We start from the raw sequence: 7,321 nt of genomic DNA on the forward strand, positions 1-7,321 counted from the left end.
AGTCTCTGGAGGAGCTCATCGCACAGCCCCCAGGTCATTTCTTCAGAGCTTCTATCACCAAAGCCAGGCTCTGGCTGCTACTGATCATCCATCATGGGTCCTCAGCCTCCACCCACCCCCTGTAGCTCCCAGGGCACCTCACCTTCCGGTTCATCACAGTGTTCCCGGATGCACCGAGCAGGTGCTTAACCAACATTAGCTAATGAATGTTTAGATCCTGCCTGTCATTGAAGAAATGTGTGCAAGTGTCTCCCTGCCCTTCCCTCTCTAGCCAGGCACCCAGATTCACAAAGTATTTGCTGAATTAATCAGAGGACACAAAATGGAGCCATAAAGCAATGACAGATCTTCTCCTGTAAGACTTATAAATGCCTCTAAACAATTACCAAATAAGCAGTCCCCAGATTGCTTTCAGGATGAGAACCCCATGGATATTGATACAGAGCCTTCCAGCATTATTACCTTGAAAACAGGGTTCATGTTGATGTATAAGCATTAGCCTTATGAAATTCATCTCATTAACTTATAACATGCTGGAGAAATAGTTATTCAACACCAAACCTCTGAAATCATCTACTGATTCATCTCCATTCGTGACTTTATTCTCGAAGGACAGCTTTTTCAATTTGTGCTAGACATCCCAGTTTCACCGCAACAGTCAATAATAGTTTACAATTTTATGCTCTAAGATTTCAGACACCTTAACCAAAACATCACAATACATGCATTTATGTTTGATGCTGTTAAGTGGTAGCCAATGGCAACCACAGGTTTAGGGACCCAATAATTTAAAGTGTCAAGTCTAAGTACCTTTTATGCAGCCTTTTCTGTTTCTTTGTTCCTACCAGGGGCCCCTCAGCCAGGTGGGACAAGGGGCAAAGCCCTATGATGTCAGTGGCACAGCTTCCAAGGAAACGGGCGGCCACTTCTGAGTCATTCTGTTCTATTTCCTCTAGAAAACAATGCAAACACTGCAGGGCATGCCGCCCCCGACCCCAGTACCCCCAGCAAAACCCTATGCCCTTCACCCACTCACTTCAATGCACTTGCCCTACAGAGATGGAGGGCACGCAAGTCCCCTCCCCCAGCGCTACAGGGCACAGATGCAAACAGGGAGCCTCCGTCCACGGGCAGAGAGATGGAGCCCCACAGCACATCCACCGCCCCCCTGGGCTCACTATACGTTAGCCACATGGGCCTCTGGCCAGAGGGAAATAGAGGCCAGGAAGAAGGCAGCCCCGGCTCTGCAGACTCAGGAGGGGCAGCTCCCACGCCACGCTCTCCGCCCTGTACACGGGGCTCAAGAGAAACCGCGGAGGTTCACCTCCCAAGGCCCCTTGCTGAGAAAGTGGCTCAACATTCACGAGTTGTGGTGGGAGATCTCAGCACACACACCTGCACTGACTCAGGGCAAGAGCACGGGCGTGAACCCTTCTGCACCATCACAGGCTCTGCCGTGTGATGTCCCGAGTCACAAGCCAGGCCTCCTCCATGGCCGTCTCCCCTCCCATACTTTAATCATCACAACTTAAGTTTCTCTTCCCCCAAAGACGTGCCCCTCCTCACCAGGTCCTCACCACTCATCTGCAGATGGCAGAGGCGGGGGCCCTCAGGACAAAAGGGAGGGCTCACCTGACAGACCCCGAGCTGTCTGGCCAGTTTCTGACCTTGTGTGTGTCTGTCTGTGTGTATGTATACCTGTGTGTGCATTGTCTGTGTTTATGCCTCTGTGTGTGTGTGTCTGTGTGTGTGTGCGCGCATCTGTGTGTGTCTGTGTGTGGGTGTGGCAGTGGGAACAACCGATTTGTTTTAGGATTTTTTTTCTGTTGGAGTATAGCTGACGTACACTGTTGTGTTAGTTTCAGGCGTACAGCAAAGTGATTCAGTTATATATACATATATATATTCTTTTTCAGATTCTTTTCCCTTATAGGTTATTACAAGATATTGAATATAGTTCCCTGTTCTATACAGTAGGACCTTTTTGGTTATCTATTTTATATAGAGTGTATATGCTAATCCCAAGCTCCTAAATTAGGGGTTTGGGAACAAGCAATTGAATAACCAAAGTAAATCTTGAGCTCGACAAAATAAAGAACTTGTATAGGGAAGAAACCAAGATGGACTCTGGTTGCCTTCTTGCTTCTTGCTCAGAAAGGGCGGACTTCTCCTCTGATCGGTACCTTCCGAGGCCTGTGGTCCCTGACAGACTCACAAAGGACCCCGTCAGCGGCTGTGGGTTTTCTATAACAATGACATTATTCTGAAAAGGCAGCCCCGAGTCATGGGAGCTTGAAGGGTTCAGAGCGGCAGGGTCTCAGCTGGAGATCAGCCACGCTGCGTGCTGTGGCCCAGGCGTGTCGGGAGGCCGGCCAGGGTGGCCCCTGGCAGCCCGTCCATCTGTCTGCCTGTTTGTCTGTCCAAGGCACTGAAGAACCTCCCGGGAGAACTCTCATCCGGGGGGCCCAGGGAGGGAGGCAGGGACTGGGCCAGGAAGATGAAGGGCCCTTTCATCGTGTGTTTGGGGGCGTATGGAAGCCTTGGCTCTTGGCGGTGGCAGAGGAGCGGCAGCGGGTGGGCCAGGCTCCCAGCTGTGGCCCCAGGAGCTGGGTCTGCAGCACCTCGAGTGCAGGGACAGGAAAGCAGGGCAGGGGAGGGACAAATGGAGGGACCACACAGCCGCCGACCCTGTTAGCAGTCTGTGTTGGCTCCTGGACCACAGGAGGAAACGAGGGGGAAACAGAACTTTCCTGGAGCTTCTACAGGCACAGAGCGTGCAGGGGCCTGACTCAGGCCCGCACGGTGGCACTGGCCACCCCAGGCGTGGCAGACAGCCCCTCTGGGTAATGGGCAGAGTCCAGCCCTCCACCAGGGCTGTAGGACTCTTCCATTGCTCTGGATTTCCTTATTGTTACCGGCTTAAGTTAAATCACCGGACGTGCTGATTTCTTTTTTGTTTTCACATTTCTGAAATATTCTTTTCTAAGCCACAGGCTTCAGCTCTTTTCCTGTAGTGCCAGCTGGCTCCTGAAAGCAACTGCTGTCCTTTGCAGGGTTAACGTATTCAGTGCCTGGAGTGTGCCCTACCTTTCCCCAGCACACCACGCTTTGAGGATTGTGTTTTAAATATATACAATAGCCGCAAATACGAGGGATCATGTACAGGCTGCTCCTGGGACGACCTTGTCATCAGGGGTGCCTCGCAGGGGTCTTGGGAGCAAATCTACAAGGAGCAGCAGGACAGCAGCGGCTCTGTGGTCCACCCCAGGGTAGGAGCCTGAGACGATGATGCAACAGCACTGTGGCCCTCCCCTAAGGATGGGCTCTTTGTGATACGGACGCGTCTGACTGGCTTTCAGTGAAGAAAGCAGGGGACCCGGCATGAGCCATGTCACCAGGCTGCCCCCACCTTCTCTTTGTTCTGGGATGAGGCCCACCGCGCGCTCTGCCCACGCCTGCCAGGCGCCCTGCACTCAGATCCCAGCGCCACAAAGGATGGGCAGCTATTCTGTCACCTGCCTCCAGGCCACCCCACGGCCACTCCGCACCCAGGACAATGGCTCCCCACCCCCATTCCTACTTTCAACCTAACCCCTACTGTCCTGTCCTGCTTCCCCACCACAAGGAGTGTCCACAGCACCCCAACCAGACTGACACCCTGCTGACTCATCTCCCACCCCGGCTTCTCGGCCCAGAGGATCCTGGAGCAAAGGACCATCTCATTCCTCTGTGGTTCCACAGCTCTCCGCCCACTGTCTGGGCTGTAATCAACGTTGTGTATAGATAGGCTGAAAACCTCAATAAAACTAGAAAGCTGATAGAAGAAGACAGGAGAAAATCTTTGTGACCTTCAGTCAGGCAACGATTTCTTAGAATCAACACCAAAAGCATGATCCATAAATAAATTTTTTTAAAAAACTGATAAATTGGACTTCATCAAAATTTAAAACTTCTGCTCTTCAGAAGACATTGTCAAGAAAATGAAAAGCCAGCTGGAAGGGAAGCAGCCACAAAACGCAAAACTGGTAAAGGACCTGATTCCTGAATTTATGAGGAAACTCAGCAAAACTCACAAAACTCAACAATGACAAAACACACAACTCAATAAAAAATGGTCAAAGATTTAAACACTTCACCAAAGAAGATAATTGGATGGCAAATAAACACATGAGAAGATGCTCAATGTCATGAGTCATTAAGTAAATGCAAACTGAAGCCACAGGGAGATATTACTACACGTCTAATTAGAATGGCTTGAAGTTTAAAAAAATAAAAACAAGTGCAGGCAAGGATATGGAGCAACTGGAACTCCCATTCGTTGTTGATGGAAATGCAAACTGGTGCAGCTGCTTTGCAAATCAGTATAGCCATTTCTTAGTGTTAAAAAACCCCAAAATTTAACTAAGTAAATTTTAAAGATCTTATTGGCTTTACTCAATGATTCATAAATAGAGCAGCATCCAATCTAGCACATAAAAAGGAACTCCGAGGAACTGTACAAAGCGAAAGACTTTTACAGGCAGAAGGAGCAGGAACAGGAAGTTGTACTCGGCAAAAAAAGTGGGCTGGTTACTGCAAGGTCACTTCCCTTTAGGGGATGCAGGGATCCACCAGGCAGATGACCTCACTGGTGCTGATCAGGGGATTCCTGATTCCCTGGTTTAAGATTCCATTTCTGGGAGAAGCTGAAACTGTAATTAAGCGAAGTTTGGTGATGTGGGGCTCAGCATCAGTGACTCCATTTGGGGCCTCTTGTTTTTAACGTTACAAAATTAAACATGCACTTATCAAACCATCTAGTAATCCCACTCCTCAGTATTTATCCAAGAGAAATGAAAACTGTGTCTGAGTGGGAAGCTTGATTCACAGGCTTGGGTTCTGATGCAATAAAATGCATATTTTAAGGCAAGACAAGAAAAATTTAAACAGAAACTTTTTTCTCTGCTTTTGGTCTCCTCCCCTGCCTCCAGTGTACACTGTGCATCTGCATTAACCAGACTTCCCCAATGGCAGAGATAACTGCTCAACCATAAAGATCAATTTTTCTCCTTCTGCAACAAGGACCTACTGTATAGCACAGGGAACTATACTCAATATTCTGTAATAACCTATAAGGGAAAAGAATCTGAAAAAGAATATATATACATGTATATATATAACTGAATCACTTTGCTATACACCTGAAACTAACACAACATTGTAAATCAACTACACTTCAGTAAAAAAATAAAATTAAAAAACAAAAAACAAAAATTTTCTCCCTCTGGTACCAGCCATGTAACTCATTAGAAGACAATATTCCTTTCTCAATCCTGTAAGGGGCCACGATGACCACCACTGGCCTTGTGCATGCAGACATCTTTGGTGGACTTTATATATGAAGCCAATACATCATTTCCCTTAAAGACAGTGATTGGCGCAGAAGAGACTGGTCAGAAGACCTAGAGAGATACTGGGCCATACCTAAAGGAAGTTCTTAGCTTAAATACTTACTTATGACCTTACATTAGCTTTACTAGCTATGTTACGTGTATTCTGCCTATTTTACAAAAGGATTGTTTCTTACATCACCAAATGTGTGACTGAGCCTCAGATAAAATTAATGATGATTAGGTGACTTGAAACGACTGACCAAATACATAGTTCTATAAGATCAGTGATTGTAACAGTGTAACTCTAGAATTGGGAGGAAGCCACAGAGGGAACCGTTTCCTGGACCATAACAGACGGTAGGACAGGATGTCCAGAGGTTTTGGGCAACTATTAACAGGGCCTAGACCAGTATCAGCACATCAAGTGGCACATCAACAAAATCCTCACCTGACCTGGGAATGAGCACTCCTAGGACCATGGGACAAATTGGTCACTAAATGCCTCCCAAACCTTTGTCAAAATTAAGACCAAAAGGGAGGGGCCTGTAACATAAAGAATGTAGCCCACCATCCAGTTCCACAAGAACCAAGTCATCAGCCGCTGCAGTCAGTGACCCACAGGACACCTTGAAAGGCATCCTGAGCAAAGACCAGGATGAGGCGCTTTGTGTTCTGGGAAAACTGGCAGAACCAGCCCTCAGACAGTTAGACATTTTCAGGAGAAAATTTTATGAACCTGGATTCTTGCATCTTCCCATACTTAGAAAAGCAATTAAAAAAAAAACATTAATTAACGTGTCTGTTCCTTGTGACCAGCAGCAACCTTCTACTGAGATGAGTGCTTCATTGTATGTACCCCCTTTGCCAAAATCACAGCCTCCCTGCCTTACCTCTTGGGAACAGTTCTCAGAGTTACCTGACAGGCCGTCTCCCGGGTTATAATCCCTGGGTTGGCTCGAATAAAATGTCCATTTCTTTCTTAGATTGACTATCAATTAATTTTTGCATCGACAGTTCATAACAGCAAAAACTGGAAACAACCTGCCTCCATGGTGGGTGGATAGACAGACTGGAGTGTCCACGCAGTGAAACACTCCTCATCAGTGAAAAAGAAGGAGCTAGTGGTACATGCAAAAAGGTGGATGAATTTTAAAAGCACTATGCTTAGGGAAAGAGGTCAGCCTCAAAAGGCTTCCTGCTACAGGACTCTATTCACATGATGCTCTGGAAAAGGCAACACCCTGGGGACAGAGCACGGACCAGCAGTTACCAGGCCCTGAGAGTAGAAGGAGGGGTTGTGTATATGAAATATATCTGGCCTTTGCCTGTGGTTCCTGGTATGGGGCTGGTCACCAGGAAGACCAAGTGATTAGAGGGTTGGGATCTCAGCCCCTTCCCCCAGCCTCTGGGAAGGGGGAGGGGCTTGCAGATTAAGCTCCATAATCTCTTGGTGGACACGTACACATCCAGGAGGGTGACACACACCAGGTCCACAGGGACAGGAGCTCCTAAGAAAGTACTCGGGACCCTTCTGGACCGCCCTCTCTGTACCCCTTCATCCGGCTGTTCATCTGTAGCCTTTATAATACCCTTGATAATGAACTGGCAAATGTAAGGAAATGTTTCTCTGAGTAGCAAATTAGTCAAATCCGAGGAGGGGGTCCTGGCAACCTCTGATCTGTAGCCGGTGGGTCTGAAGCACAGGGGTCAGCCCGGACCTGCGATCAGCGTGTGAAGGGGGGACAGTCTTGTGGGACTAAGCCTTTACACTCTGTCCAGGTGGACAGCGCCAGAACTGAGTTAACTGCTTGGTGGCTGGAAAACACCTCAGAGGGGCTGACTATAAAGAAGAGCCAGGAGACCTGGGGGCGACTGTGGCGGAGGTCACACTCTGCATGCATTGGTCAAGCTCACGTGGGCTGAATGAATGCCATCTCTCCTTGCTCTGG

Source organism: Mesoplodon bidens (assembly GCF_964165515.1).
Source record: "Mesoplodon bidens genome assembly, chromosome: 19".
Classification (NCBI taxonomy): domain Eukaryota; kingdom Metazoa; phylum Chordata; class Mammalia; order Artiodactyla; family Ziphiidae; genus Mesoplodon; species Mesoplodon bidens.